This window comes from Callorhinus ursinus, unplaced genomic scaffold, assembly GCF_003265705.2.
Source record: "Callorhinus ursinus isolate GAN/ISIS: 27379988/994484 unplaced genomic scaffold, GSC_fseal_2.0 scaffold15, whole genome shotgun sequence".
Lineage (NCBI taxonomy): Eukaryota > Metazoa > Chordata > Mammalia > Carnivora > Otariidae > Callorhinus > Callorhinus ursinus.
Window position 1 is genome coordinate 18,751,088 of NW_027397077.1, and position 16,319 is coordinate 18,767,406.

Below are 16,319 nucleotides of genomic sequence, written 5' to 3' on the forward strand. Positions count from 1 at the left end.
TCCTTTAACATTCCCATAAAATGGGGTGTTAGTAGAACATGTAAGGGGGGATTGTGAATTTTATTTATGGATTATTTGGTTTTAGATTTGTAGGTGGCTGGCTAAAGAGGTCAGGTATGAATGTCTGGGTGGAAATCCATGAGGTGTGACCCAGAGCCATGGTCAATGCCACTGTACAACATCCACACTGTGGCTACACCCAGGCTGAATGCCTGTGGCATTTCTGCCAATTGTGGTTAAAATCACAGAAACAGGAATTTTGAGTCAGTGCAAACAGACCCTTCTACTGAGATGAGAAATGCACTGCCTTGGGTCATTCAGGGTCTTTCCCTTGTGTATGTGTTTGTTTTCAAGTCTCCTTTCCTTCTTGCAACTATAAGCAGATACTTCAACTCATGAATATCTATTAATTGGCCAATGTGTGTCCAGTTCCGAGACACAATGGCTACTCTGAGAAGCAACACAACATTCTTTGGAAAAGCAGTAACTGACATTTATTGAACACGTCCACATGCTGGGTGCTAGGCATTAACTTCCATGTATTATCTCACTTAAGTCCTGCAATAATTGTATCAGTTTGAGTCTACTGTCAACTTCTTTTAACCTAACACTTGGGTTAAACCACTTGCCCAATCCAGGTCTTTCTGCCTCGAATGTGAACTTCCTTGCAAGGTCATAACCTCATTCTTTAGCCTCACAGTCCCAGAAAGAGTGGGGACTTGGTAATGGTCGTAACATTAAGATCATTCATTTCAGTCATAAAAATAAACTCTGGAAAAATACCTGGGTCTACCGTGAATCAGGCAGAGAGCCTTAGGTATGCTTTCTGTCCTAGGTTCCTAATCCCCTCTGGTTTTGTTTCCATGGGGATTTATGTTGTTTTACCAGCCACAGCTCACTGTTGACTCAGATTATTCCTACCAGCCATTAAAATCCCCCATTCTTGGGCGCCTGGGTGGCTCGGTTGGTTAAGCGACTGCCTTCGGCTGGGGTCATGATCCTGGAGTCCCTGGATCGAGTCCCGCATCGGGCTCCCTGCTCAGTGGGGAGTCTGCTTCTCCCTCTGCCCTCCCTCCTCTCATGTGCTCTCTCTCATTCTCTCTCTCAAATAAATAAATGAAATCTCTAAAAAAAAAATCCCCCATTCTTTTTTTTTTTTTTTAATCCATGTTACTAAGAAGTCTCGTTTTCTCCTTTCTCTACTGACACAGGAGGAACTTTTGGGCATACGTGCTGACATTTAGCTTTGTTAAGAATATCCATCTAAATTATTCTGATTTTTGTTCTTTAATAAATTATAGACAGTTCCAAGAATTATGATGCTTTGGTCACCTTCTTGATCTTGAACATCCATGTAGTGGATATTGGCCATTTTTTGAACTACCCAGGTTTTTTTGTTTGTCTGTTTGTTTAAACTGACTGACCCACCCAGGGGCCCCTGAACTACCCAGTTTGAACATGGTTCCTACTTGGGGTAAATCATTAGTCTGAGTCATGGTGGGAAGCAGAGCCCCCAGCCTCCTATTATAGAACCCAAAGAAGGCAAAGAGAACATTTCCCTGTCCCTGGCAGCTGGGGAACGGGCCTATGACTGGGGCTGGTCATTCAGATGATCCTACCAGGACCTGAGAATCTTAAGGGAATGCTGTAGCGATGTAGGAACAGGGCAGATATATTCACAGGGAGGTGGCAATGCAGAGGATGCAGCTTTGAAGGCTGGAAGCACGGTGCTGGCTCCTGTGCTGTTTCCATGGCATGGCCTGGGCTTATTTCTGCTGCCTATGTTTCTTCGTTCCCTAGCCATCTGCCTTCACATATATGTCTCCCCACCCCCACCCCGCCCCAACTCTCTTTGGTGATAAACATAGCCAGTCAGTTCCTAGCGCTTGCAACTATAACCCTTGACTAGGGCAGGTCACTACTCTGCCCCTGGAGTGAGAACTCATCATCTCACAGCTAGACCAGGGCAACAGTCTCCTGCCTCTGTGTTCCCACGCACCATGATCTTCCCCTTGCAGCCCACGGGACCATCACTTAACACTGCAAGTCAGATTAGGCCCCATTCACCTCATAAAACCCTTCAGTGGCTTTCCATCACATGAAGACCCAAAACCCCAGCCTCCTACCTTGATGGCCTCCCATTTTCAAACTCCCATTGTCTCATGTTGCTCCCACCCCAAACTCCAGTCCTCAGTTACATCGAGCCTGGTCTTACTTCTAAATATTTGTGCTTTTAGGGTTGCTAGATTTAAAAAAAAAAAAACAACCCTTTCATTACCAGGGGGATAAAAACTCATTTGTTGTTTATCTGAAATTCAAATATAACGGGGTGTCCTGTATTTTTATTTGCAAAATCTGGAAACTGACGCTTGCTGTTGCGTGGCCTGGCCCCTTCCTCTCTTGCTTCCTCAGTGAGTCCTCACTAAATCTTCTGACTAAAGATGCCATCCCCACCAGTCAGGCTGTGTTTAACCGTATTTATCAAAGCACTTACATTCTCTCAAGTCACCTTGCACTTCTTTTCCCGACTATTTATGGGCTCACCTGTGTCGGATGTGTCTCCAACTGGAAAGTGAATTCCATGGGGAGGGTGGTCTTGACTTCACTGGCCTCTGCTGTACTCCAGCACCTGGAACTGAAGGGCCAATAGTAGATGCTCAATAAATATATACTGAATGAGCAAATGAAATTATTGTCTGATAGGAAGCCAAAGAGGGAGCCCCAAATTCAATGATTTTCCAAGTAAAATCTTTCTCCTTTCCTTTACTGTTTTTTTTTTTTTTTTTTTAAGATTTATTCATTTATTTGAGAAGAGAGAGAGAGACAATGAGAGTGCTCAGGAGTCAGGGGAAATCCTCAAGGAGATTCCCTGCTGAGCACAGAGCCTGATGTGGCTCAACCCCAGAACCCTGAGATCATGATCTGAGCCAGAATCAAGTGTCAGACGCTTAACCAACTTGAGCCACCCAGGTACCCCTTTTAGTTTTTAATTGTGTGCCAATCACCCCCGAACTTTAAAAGTAATCTATATAGTAACAGCCCTGGACTTGCATAGAAGTCTAGTTGCAATAAGGCATATTACCCACAAGCTATGGTTATTTCATTAGGAATGCTCAAAGGGACACTGACTCCTAGGAAGCTATGTGTAGTTTCCCTTCTCCTCAATGAAGGTAGGATAATTATACCATTTTTCAAATCTAATTTGGTTTGTACCCTCTATCTGAAAGGTGAAATGGACACAATGAAGACTTGGCTTATTGTTTTTCTATTTCTGTTTGAATACTGAACTGATTTAGAAAGGATCCTTCATTATTTCCCTTATTTCTCTGACACCCTGAATATTCCTTGTGTTACCTCCAGGATGATGAATGGGATCCCAGTGCCACATGAGTTTATTACATAAGGAGGCATCCACTTTTCCCCCTTTTCAGCATAGCTTCATAAAAGCCATCAGCATTTTAATAGAGTTGGGTATCTATCTGGAGGTTTATAAACCTGGGAAAATGAGTGTGTGTTCCACAATGTAGACATGGATATTTTTATTAATTTGGAGAACTGAATCTCCCAGGAGAATGAGACTCTGCTTGAGCTATCTGCTAGTTTTTCAATTGTTCTGAAGTCCTATGCTTATATTTTGTGAATAGAGCTGCAGAGCCTACAGACAGATTCATTCTTCCTATAATTTGGGGAAGGTTGGAGCCAAATATGAAGTGAAATTGAGAATACACATCACTATGGCAAGAGAGGGAGAGAAATAGAGGCAGGACGGGAGGGAAAAAGAGAGAGAGAATGGAGCAGGGGTCGGGGGAGGTGGGGAGGAAAGAATTTATTGATCCTGTAACTGAGAAGTCTGGAGGTAGGTCTGGCTCAAGTATGGTTTGATACAGGGGTTCAAATGATGCCATCTCACTTTCTCTGTCTCTGTCCCCTTCCTTCTTGCTTGGCTCTACTTTTGATGAGGTATGTCCATTTCCCTATTTGTTCCCACCATGATTCAGATTGGTATGATGGCTGCAAATCTCCCCAACTTTCTATTTCGTCCAGCTAGTGACCCCAGCAGAAATAAGAACCTCTCTTTGCCAATTCTATCAACAAATGTCCCAGAGCTGATTCTCAAGGACCTAACTTAGTTGGGTCAAGTGCCTATCCCTGAACCAATCTCTGGGATAGAATATACTTATTAGCCAGCCCTGGGTCAGTCCTGTCCCTTGGCCAAGGAGGAAGTGGTAAGTCATGCTGACTCCACTCAAACCACACTGACTGGGGCGCCTGGGTGGCTCAGTTGGTTGAGCGACTGCCTTCGGCTCAGGTCATGATCCTGGAGTCCCGGGATGGAGTCCCGCATCGGGCTCCCTGCTCAGCGGGGAGTCTGCTTCTCCCTCTGACCCTCTTCCCTCTCGTGCTCTCTATCTCTCATTCTCTCTCTCTCAAATAAATAAATAAAATCTTTAAAAAAAAAAAACCACACTGACTGTGAGTGGGGAAGGGTGATTTATTGATGAAATTTGGGGTGCTGTTTCTAAATAAAGAGGGAATGATTACATAGCCTTCTTCTCCACTGCATCCTCCCCTTCCTCTTTCCTCATAATATCCTACTGCTCTTACACAAATGACTTCCTAATAGCTCAGTGCACTTAGGTAACCCAGAGGCTGCCATCACCCCATTGTACCAAGGGAACACTGCAAACATGTTAATATAAGCTGGACAAGATGTAAGCTTGGCTTTCAGATCAGTAGACTGCACCTAGCAGCGTACATATCTGAAAGTGTTTTCTTTCAGGCAACAAGGCACAGAGCAGATGGAAGACCCTCCCTTTGCAAGACTTTCACCTACTACATGCCTCCTCAGCCTACTTCTCTCAGTTCTCTCAAATTCAAGAGCCTTTGGAAAGAGCAACATGGCTTCATGTAGCAATAGAGACTGCCTTCGTTATGGATCTAAATTTGACTGATATATGAAAGAATGATGGTGCTCCGTTCCTAAATATATAAAACCTTCACAGTGCACAATAATGATAACCCATATTGCTGTGTGCTTCCTATTCCCTAGTCACTAAATATATAATGCTACCAACAACCCTATTAGGTAACTACTCTTATTACCACCATTTTGCATAGAGAGGTTAGGTAACTTATGTAAGGTCACATAGCTATTAAATAGTAAAGCCGGGATTTAAACCTAGGCAGTCTGATTGGGGCACCTGTGCTTTAATCATTAGATTCTGTGTTCTTACCACATTTTTCTATGCATGATCATCCTCACTGAAGTGGTGTGTTTGAGCATTATCAGTCATACTCTACCAATGAAGTCATTAAAGCTTAGAGAAGGAAAGATGGCAGGTTTCAGATTTTCTGATTCCCACATTAGCATTCTCAGTAATTCGTGATTCATGTTCTGAGCTGACCTGCCCACATTGTACTACTCTCCCATCTCCCTACCACTCCTTCCAGGCAAAACTAGCATGAGATAAACAAACATGAGACCTACCCATAAGGCTGTTTAGAACAAAACCATTAGAGCCAGATTGTTTTTGTCCTGATGCTAACTCCATCTCTTACTCACAGGTTATATTGACTCCTCTCGTCTTCAGTAACTGCTCTCAAAGAGTTATTATACATAAGGATGAAAGGAGTTACTGTCTCTAAGAGTGCTTAGAACAGTGCCTGGCACATGATACATATTCAAGGACCCATTTATACAGGACACTTTACTATTACTTGTCAGGACTTCACACTGTTTAAAAGAGAAATCCCCCCCACCCCCGCCACCACCCTGCACCCAAGGACATCCGGTTAGTGACTATACTTTGTATTATAATGATTTCTCTTTCAAAATCTACAACATCTCTTACAAAATCTTTCTTACTAGTATTCCTACTCCAACAGACAGTTTATTTCTCCTGACTCTGGACATTTCCTGTCAGGTTAATCTGCCAGCTTACACTAACAAGCATTATTTGGTGTGGTAGAAAAAAACCTAGGTGTGGTACAGTCAGGAGAAGTGAGATCAAACCTGGACCCAGGCACTTAAGGACCTGTGTGAGCTTAGAGGAGTTACTCAACTTCTATGAATTCCATTTCCTTATTTGAAAAAGGAGATGACCAACAGTTCCATAACGGAGTGATCCGAGGCTGACTACTGTATGTACTAAATGCACGGCACATAGCCGGAAGTGGCAGCTCTACTGGTAATGACTTAGCAGGTCTCCAGTTCTTGCCACATCACTGTTTTCCTAATTCCATGCTTTTTGCCTGTGAGAGCGGAGTCTTTGGAAGGTCCTTCAGAATTCTGCCTGCTTTGGGATGGTCTTTGTGGGCAGACTGTTCAGAACAATGAAGCGATTTACTGGCCAGCTCTTTAGTCTCCAGGTAGAAGCATTTTTCTATTTACTTTTCATGAATACAGCAGTTATGTGATATTTCAAAACTATGGCCCAGTGATAAATGCTCAGCAGGTACAGCTTCTATTTACTGAATCTCTGTGTGCCAGACATTTTACTACCGTCCATACACGGAGCTGAGGACACTGGGAATCGATGGAAGAGGAAGTGCCTCAGTCGTAGAGTTCCAAAGGTGGGGTGCCAGCCCTCGACTCATGCTCTCACAGTCTGTTAACTCCTTTCCATCCTCCCCTTCCCCCCTCCCTACCCTCCCCTTTCTCCTGCCTCTCCCCGTCGCTCCTTCTCCTCTCTTCTTCCTAATATCGCTTCTTCTTTCCCTCCCATTTTCCCTCACCTTCTTCTTCATTCAACAAAGGTTTTCTTAGTACCTACAAGAATGGCAGTGTCTTGTCGATGCCTGGGATTTAAAAAAAAAAAAATAGATAAAGGAAACAGTTCCAGATGGAGAAGAGATGACTTACCAGTCTTGAAAATCATCTTTTAGACTAACTGTGGGGTTCTCATGAGAGAATACTCACCAGACTTCAGATCTTGGACAATCCACTAGGTGTCATCCCAACTGATTTCAAGTAAAGTTCTTTGTGTTCCTTTAAAACTTTGACATGGAGGCTCTTGCCAGGGAATTTGAATTTCCAGTATGGGTTTTATTAATGAAAGAAACAATACAAATATAAAAAGTAGGAACATCTGAGGGGGGAAATGAAGCCATGAAACTATCAGTACTATTGTTGTTTAAAAGGCTGTTACTGCGGTGTCATAGCCTGTGCCTAGATAACTTTCTTAAATCATATGTACAGGCTTGACAAAGAGAGAGAAAGGGGGAGTGGGTGGAAGGGAGGTGATAGCAAGAGCAGGGACAATTTAAATAATGCAGGAAATGTAGGCTATATTTCACCAGTGTCTACCTTGGGGTGAGTTTGGGATCTGACCAGAATCTACTGTGTCCAGGCTTACCTCACAGTGCAGGCACCTTGCCATGCTTAATGTGATTCTAGGGCTTAGAAGTCATTATTTTCTGATTCTACATGTCCCCTAAATTTCAAGGACCCGATGCTCAAAAAGGAAGGGTAATCTTGCTGGGTGTGCAGGACTGATGGACAGCAGCATGTTGATCTCTAATCCTGTGCCACTTAAGGGCTTGGTAAGACAGTAATCTTGACAGCACACATCTTTCTTCTTACATTCTGACTTTGGAAGCTTACTGTCTTGTGGTAAGAGACACCTCTGCAGTATGTTTAAAATCTGTGTCTGCTAAGCCCCCTATCTAATAAATAATGGATTTGCATTTGCAAACTGTGATAATCTCTAGAAGGAGATAATTTGCAAGGACATTAACTTGATAGGCAAGCTACCATTAATTAGAAATCTTAGCATGTTGACTTCTAAATGGCTAATTAAGCCTCTATTGAGATCAACTGCAGGTAAGAGGCAAGAAAGAACAACCCAGGGGTATGAAAACAGCGTTCACCTTTGAATCTGACTCAGCTCAAAAAGACAGGAAAGTCCAGGAGGAAATCTAGGTAAGAAAAAATTATCCACCAACAAATTAAAAAAGAAACCACAGGAAAAAATAAAAGCTTTCAAAATTAAAAATAGAATCCATTACCTGTTGAAACACTTGCATCACTGCAAGATCTGAAAATACTCTCAGGATTGTTTTTTAAAACAAGTGTGTAAAATGTCTTTAAATCCCTCAGAGATACACCAACCATTTAACTAGACTTAAATATTTCTTATATAATTTGACATTATGTTTTCCCCCATATATTATAAGAGTGTAAAGTGATAGCATTTTAACTGTCAAGAAATACAGAAGCATCACACTTATATTTAAGTCCTGCCATTTTGTCACTTCTCTCTCTCTTTTACAAATTTGTTGGGAGCAAGAACCTCCATCCCTTAGTTTTCAACCTATCCCTCATAAACTGGATTTGGACGTTTCTGAGTAAAAGCCTTTGAGAGATAAGTTTTGATCTTTTCTATTCTTGATCATTTGCTTGTTTTCCGAGAGTAGTTGGGACTGAAAGTGGCAAGCTTGCCAGGGATCATCACGGAGGGGGATGGCTGGTGAGGGGAAGGAAGCCAAAAGTTGTTTTGTTTTGTTTTAAAGTAGGCTCCACACCCAGCATGGAGCCCAACGTGGGGCTTGAACGGCTGAGCTCAAGAGACAGATGCTTAATGGACTAGCCACCCAGGCACTGCCCCCTCCCCCAAAGTGTTCTTATCCTCTTCACTGACCATTCTCCAGAGGAACACTTGTCAGTAAATAAACAAACTCCTCTTTTCTTATGACTCAAACAACCCCAGGTAAAACATGCCCCCAACAAGCATGTTAGGGAAGCCCTCAAAATGAAATTATCCCCTCTTTCAGACATCTTATTATTTGGAAATCAACAAAAAGTCAGGAAACCATTCACAAGTTTTTGAGCACGGTTTTCTCAGTTTTAAGCAACAGAAAGCCACCTGGACATTTTATCTGAGGCAAGAGAAAATGTACTAGAGAGCCATCAAGGGGTCATGGAACCTACGGAAGGTCGCAGGGGCATGATGGGGGTCACAGGAAGGCTCTAAGGCAACTCCAAAGATCAGTGACCCTAGATGCATCATTACTAGGGAAGGGACAGTGTATCACAGGGCCTTTGCTGAGGTAAGTCCCACCAGCCATCCCTCTGCTTTTCTGCCATTTACTCAAGATTTAAACACCTGGGACACAGAGCCCAAATGCCTGAGTGTAATAGGTAATATGACTGCCACCTCCAGCCTAATCCAGGCTTCTAATTGAACTCCGAGTTTTAAGGACTGTACTAAGTTCTCTATTAAAGAATAGGCAAGAGCTAAATTTTTCTACTTTCATTTCAGTTACCTGTGTTCCACTTGCCGTCGATATTCTTAAACATTTACTTTGGATTAATAAGTTTGTAGATAATAAATTGGAAATAGGTTTATTAAATGAAAACAAATAAGCCACTATTAATTAATTCTCCTGATTTAGAATTCATTTATTGCTATTTGAAGTAAAACATGAGTTTTCTCCAGAGAGCCACTAAAGATAAATTGTTTTCTAAAAGAATGGGAATAAAAATTCGTCATGCAATTTTTTCAACCATTTAGAAAAAAATGCTCATGGACAACAAAGATTGGTATTTCACTGATTTCTTATAGTGTCCTGATGAAAGAGCTGGCTTGAAGATACACAAGAATGTATAGAAAAAACGAGAATATATTATTATAATGTGGCACCACTCATGGGATTCCACATAAAGTGAACTGGGGACATGCCTCTGCTCTAAGCGCAACGGAGCTGTCCAACAAATACTGAATAGTTCTAAGTTAAATTCACCTGAAATGCTGGTTCTGAAGAAAAGCGTTTGTCTCTCCATAAGTCCCCAGTGGGTTCTGAAAGAAGTACTTGTCTGGGAGTAAGTATCCTCCCACCTGTTTATCTTCCACCACCCCGTCTCTTAGTATTAAAGTAAAAATTCCAGGATCTATCCCTTCTGATTCCTCTTCATCAGCACTAGACTTAATTATTTACATGTTTGGAATGTTAGAATTTTAACTTTGAAAGCAAGTGGTTATCAGCTTTAATAAATAATGTTTAATATCAACAGGGGTGTAAAAAATGTTAACTATTCAGCCTCCTGTTTTTCCCGCAAAATGAAAAATTCTGAAGCCGTATGCTTCCCATGATCTCATCATAACCCACTCCCTTACTTTCTGTTTACTGCTAAGTGCTGAAATTGGCATGAACCTGGCTGGATCCACAATTCAAGAGATTACATGTCATAGAAGGAGTCAAACCACAGTTTTGTGCCAAGAACTCTCACCAGGACCCTCCTACCTCTCTGTGGCTAAGGAAGAGCGGGGAACCTGTCACAGCAGAGTTTCCAGTTAACTACATACTATTACAATCTAATAAATATCAATGCTGCCACCTTCCACCCATTCTTCTGATTTCCAAAATTTTCCAAATGGCATGCACTATGAAAAACTTGGTCACATCAGATCTAGGAGAAGTGGGAGGGAACTTTATTAGACATACTAAAATGTGTTAATATAAATATCACTGGATCTGAATATTAAATTTTATCAGCATATAGCTTGTGAGTTTAACACCTCTGCTGAAGATGAGATTCCTAGAAGCTTGCCCTGCATGTGTAATTCTAAGAAAGAGATTCAAAAGTTTTCATCACAGAAATGGAGTGTCTGTCATCATGTCATTATCTGGACTAACTAGAGAGAGGCAGCACCGGGATGTTGCATTTTTATTTTATTTTGGCATTTTAAAGACTGCTTGTGTCTCTTCCCCACCGTCCTCTTATCCTTCCTTCTTGTTGTCCCTCCTCTGTTGCCACTTCTCCTTCGACACAGCTCTGTTCTCATTTCCATGAAACTTTGTTGTAACATCAGTTAAACATTCTCTACAGGGCCTGGAGCTCCTTGGAAAAGAGATGTTATATAGATCTAATGAATAAATAAAAGACCTGCTATATCCTCAGGCCCTTGCATTGCCAATTGCCGATGAAGTTAGCAATTTTCTAGGATTTGAATAAGTATATTAGTGCAATGGAGACCATGAAACAGAGTAAACTTCATTTAAATGAGGAGAGGCTACTTTGGGGTAATTCTAACCACAGTAAGGGTCTAATCATATCTTCTGCGCTTACTCCTTTTTTTTTTTTTTTAAGCAAAGGTATATGTACCCAACTCATATTCATAAGATATTAAAATGCATTTTATAAACCTTCACTCTTTCTGTATTGCACTTATATTTTTCTGTTGGAATAACACATGCATAGTTAGGAAGCCTGTGTGTTTATGTAATTATATTTGGGTTTCTGGCAAAGTCCTCTAGGGACACTTGATTGATTTAAAATAAATGAAAGATCATTTGTAAGCTTATGGGAGGCTTGGAGAGTTGGATGCAGTAGTGTGCTGAACACAGACTCTGATATCATTACAAAAGGACCATAAACATTGCTGTTTCAGCTTTGCTGATCCCTTAATCGTCACAAATTCTCCATTTAATACACATCTTAACATCTAAAAATTAGAAAAAATTATCTTTTTTCAATTTTGTCCCAACACATTAGGACTTTTTATTATTCAAGGAAAAAGCAGTGATGTCTTTGAAAATGACAATTTATTTCATGCCTGCTTCTCTCCACTTGTGCCCATGGCTAGAGCAACAGGGAAATGATGTAAATTGCACTCTGAAATAATGAAGCAAATAAGGGTCTCTTCAAATGGGATTGAGCATATTTACATTTGTAAATATTTCCTATGTGGGTGCTTTTATTGTGTGAAAATAATTCACTGACATGGAGATAATGTGGAGTAGAAAGTGGAGGAACAGAGAAGGATTTTATAGGCACTCCCATTGGGACAGTTTTCTTGGAATGACTCAGGCTTAGTCTCCTAAGCTATATGGATGATGCATTTTATTGGTTTCCTTGTCATTTTAATAAGATGATTTTGGTCTCAGATGTATCTGTCTTTGTTTAATACATTGGCCAATATGGTAATGAGCTACTGCTGCTAAAAAAAAAAAAAAGCTGGTATGCCATTAAATTGGCTCATCTTGGAAGATTTGCATTTTTCTCTGGAAAATATTTATAAAGTAAATATCCTGAAAATTGCCTAATACATCTAGCCACAGCTGATTGGCCTAAGAGTGAGCATCTGGCGTAAAGTTAGTCAAGCCATTAACGACTAATGACCTGTGAAATAGCAGAGTTCAGCAATACAAAAAGATAAAATGAGCCCCTGTGATTGTCTATCTCTTGGGAGTTCGAACTGGGGACAGAGAGAGAGAAGGAAGTAAATAGGAGGAGTCAAGTCTGTAAGGTTGAATAGAGAGGCCCTAACAGGGTTAGATCATGGTAAGCTGTAGCTAGGAAGTATCTCCAACTACTATGAGTGCCACCTGTAAGATAAAGATATCATATCAACAGGGCAGAGAGTTAGAAGTCACGGTTGAATAGGGAATGTAGCTCAGTCACAAGTATTTGCTCCTCCCTCCCTCCCTTCCTTCCTCTCTTCTTTTCACCAATATTTACTGAACACTTACTGTATCCCAGGAGGCAGGCATAATGATAAACAAGACAGACATAGTTGCTGCCATCATTATGGGGGGTCAAATCAAATAAAGGGGATGGACAAGTACCACAGCCTTGCTCTAACCTTGGTCTCCAGATTCATGCTGTAATATAAGTTAAGGCATTTGCTCAGATGGCAGGATCTTAGGGTATTTGAGACGCACAGGGACACAGATCAAACCTGAAACAGTGGGGAAAAGAATTGGTAAGTGCCAGAATGACACCTTCCTCCAGCCCAATGTCAGCAATCCTACCCCATTTTCCCTCCTCTCAATGTTATACTGTAAACATGGAGTTTTCCAGAAGACACAGCCCATTTCTGTCAGATTTGCCATGTATCATGAGAAATGGTAACTTGTTCTATAATATGCTAAAGAGGCCATGGTCAGATTCCTTGGATCCTGTGTCAGAACTCAAAAACCCTAGAAAAATCTGTATCTGATAAACCTGATGAGTTACTGAAGGTGTTCTTGGTGTCTAAAAGAGTGCATGGGGTATAGTAGAGGATCCCTGTTACTGCAGAATATCTACTGAATTTATGGATGGCTGGTGAAGCTAGAGAAGCCAGCAGAGGCCAAGTCATCTTTGGAGGAGGCTACAGCTGCTCCAACACAGACAGCAAGAAGCCTCAGGCCACTGCAGTCAGGATATGTCTTCTTTAAGGTGTATAAACCATGGAAGTTTAAGGGCAAAAATCTCTACAAACTGGATTTTTGTTCCTTCTGTCAAGATTTCAGGGAATAAAAATGATTGTTTGTTTTAAGCATAATAGGCTTCCTACCCCAAGAAATCTACAATATTAACACATCTTGCCAAGAGTGCTGGGTGCATCCGAAATTGCCCATTAGAAAGTAAAAGGGTATTGAATGAAACTTAAATCCAATCTTTGTCTATTTGGAAGTCACTAAGGTGGCAACTGAACATTCATCTGGATAATACAATCAATGCAGAGAGTCAGTCTGGGTACTTCAGGCCCATGCTTTCTGTGGTCAGATTTTGGGGGTTTTAATTTCCCAGTTAACTACTTCTACTCTTCTTTGTGGTGGTTTGGTGTGGACACAAATTTGTTTTCTGGATGGACAGACAACTCCATCATTGGACATGCTTTACTAAAGAGGATAACAGTTCAAAGGAGGTATTTATGGAACACTGGCTGTGTGGTAGTCATATGCTGAACTGCAAATATGTACATAATCTCATTGAATCATCTGGACACTCCTAGATGATTACATGTAGTACCATGTTCAAGATCATACATGGAAGAAGTGGTAGAAGCAGGTTTTGAGGCAAGGAAGGACACAGAGAAACATACAGAGTGGGTATGGTGGAGGCAGGGACTGGAGTTCGGCTACCATAAGCCCAGGAAGGCCCAGGGCCATCAGAAGCTGGAAAAAGCAAGGAAAGATTGTCTTTTAGAGACACTGGAGGGGGTATGGCCCTATCAGCACTTTATTTAGGACTTTAGGCTTCCACAAATTTGAGAGAATAAATTCTTTTAAGCCACCCAGTTTATGGTACTGTGTTATGGCAGCCCCAAGAAACTGATATGCTCCCCATAAAAAAGACAATCAATAAACATGCATAGATGAACACATAAGTGAATGACTTGAGGACTCAGTGAGTGGTAACCAATTCTCTACACCAAACCAAAGACTTTCAGAAATTTACTGGAGAGCTAGATCTTACCAGGTGAGTAAACTGAGATATAAAGAGGTGAAAACACCTGCCTGAGGTCCTTAGGAGAGTTAAGAACCCCTGTCTCTGGACTCCAACTCCTTCCCACCTACCACCAAGTTTTGCTGGCACTGTATTGTCAGAGTCTAAAGCAACTTCATGGTAATTACATTTGAGCTGTGTGAGAGCTTTAGAAAGGAGGCAGAACAGAAGTAGGCTAGGCATTGCCATAGATGAGCTAAAAGCCAAAAAGGTACAATTAAGAATCTCTTTAACTGTAGTGTCAGTTGCAAAAACTCTTCTACAGCTTGAAGGCTTCAGTGTGGGAGGCTGATACGTCAACTCTTTTCTCTTCTTTGCTTATCTCAGGCGATGTGATATTTTGTTCTTGTAGGGGAACATGCTTGCCCTGAACCTCTCCACCTCTCTGCCTTAGCCCACGCTGTACCCCCTGCTTGGATTGCCTATCCTGGATGTCTATTGAGAGTGTCAAAATCCTACTCTCTTTAAGACTTAACTCAAATACTGGCTCTATTCTGACCCTTCCAGCTCTGAGTTCTCTAACATTTAGAGTTGTTGCCACCATCTGGGTCTTAGCTTACTGGTCCTGGCTTTACCCTGGACTAGCCAAGGAACCATGATTAAGTCTCATTTAATTTCTCTGAGCCTTACTTTCTGCATTCCTTTATTCGTTCAGTCATGCAATCTTTGATATTTTGTAAGCAACTAATATCGTTCCAGGTAGTGTTCTCAGTGCTGGAAAATGAAGGAAAAATACAAGCTGGGATCCTATTCCCATAGAAATTATATTTGAGATTGGGAGGGGCAGATAATAAACACATAATGAATGGCATATTATCAGTGACCAGATTTGGGATACACTGTTGAGGCAGAACTGACAAGATGGCCTAGAGGTTGGGGTAAAAGATGGAATAGGATTATGTAAGGATTACTCTTAATGATTTTGACTTGGGCCAGCTGAGGTGCCATTTACTGCATGGACTTACTCCACACCTCGGTGCTGTCATGATCCAAGCAGTGCCAACTCGTAGATTTGTGAAATCTATATTTGTGAGGAACTAGAATGTAGTGATTAAGAATTTGAACTCTGGATGCAGACCTAGGGTTGAATCCTGGCTCTGCCACTTCCCAGCTCTGTGTGTCCCTGAGCAAGTTGATCAACGTCTCTATGGCTCAGTTTTCTCAACTAAAAAATGAGCAGTAGAGAATGGCTGTTATTATGAGGATTTAATAAGATAATGTATGTAAAGTGCTTAGTACAATTCTTGGGACATTAGGCATTCAAAAATGCTGGTAGTAATAGTCTTTGCTGTCCTCATTTCTTTTTTGATGTACTTTCCTGGGAGAAGTATCCCAGCTCCTCAGACTTCCAGTGCTCCTGTGGTTGTCTCTGATTCTCCTACTCTGTATACTATAGTGCTTCACCTAGGCTCCTCTCCCTCTCATAATATCAGTACCCCTTCTCAAAATTCACTTTTGCCATATGCCTAGCTCAGTCATAGTGTTGACCTTCATTACCAGTTCCATTTGTACAACTTTAGAAGAGGCTATCTTATGTAAGGGAAAAATCACTGAACTTGGAGTCAAACATCTCATTCACTAACACAGAAGCTGTAGTTTTTGACAAAGTAAAATAATTTTTTAAACAAATCCTTCTGAATTTGGAAAGAATTTAGGAGAAATTTTGTGGGGATAAGGCAAGAATTATTATTTACCACTCTTACCACTCTAAGAAATGGACTGGCAGCACAAGTTTGAATTCCAGTGAGACCAAAACGGCCCTGTGAACTAGAGCTTAATACAAGGCATAGTAGGCACTAAATAAACACCTAATCAATTGGTCTGAAGTAAATGTTTGTGAAATTTTTAGTATCTCTTTGTATTGCACAATTGTACTATGATTAAAGAGTAGGTAAGACTAGAGATATTCAAACAAGACTTCATTTGTACTAACTATGAGGGCAAAGTTTATCCTCCTGCTCTATAATTTTAATTTTCATAAAGCCCTGAGTCAACATTATTTAATATCACAGACCTAGATTTTTTGCTTATTCTCCATGATGAATTACTTATTTGCATAATTTATAATAATTTTTACTGTCACAAAAGAACAAATGGTAATTAA

At 41.1% G+C, this 16,319-nt stretch overlaps 1 long non-coding RNA gene across 1 annotated transcript in view; it reads right to left on the reverse strand.

Moving 5' to 3' along the window:
• Positions 1-2,548: 2,548 nt before the first annotated feature.
• LOC141374206 (uncharacterized) overlaps positions 2,549-16,319 on the reverse strand; it is a 211,880-nt gene continuing 198,109 nt past the window's right edge. Inside the window, exon 5 of the long non-coding RNA XR_012380921.1 lies at positions 2,549-2,635. This is a non-coding gene — a long non-coding RNA (uncharacterized lncRNA). The remainder of the gene's footprint in view (positions 2,636-16,319) is intronic.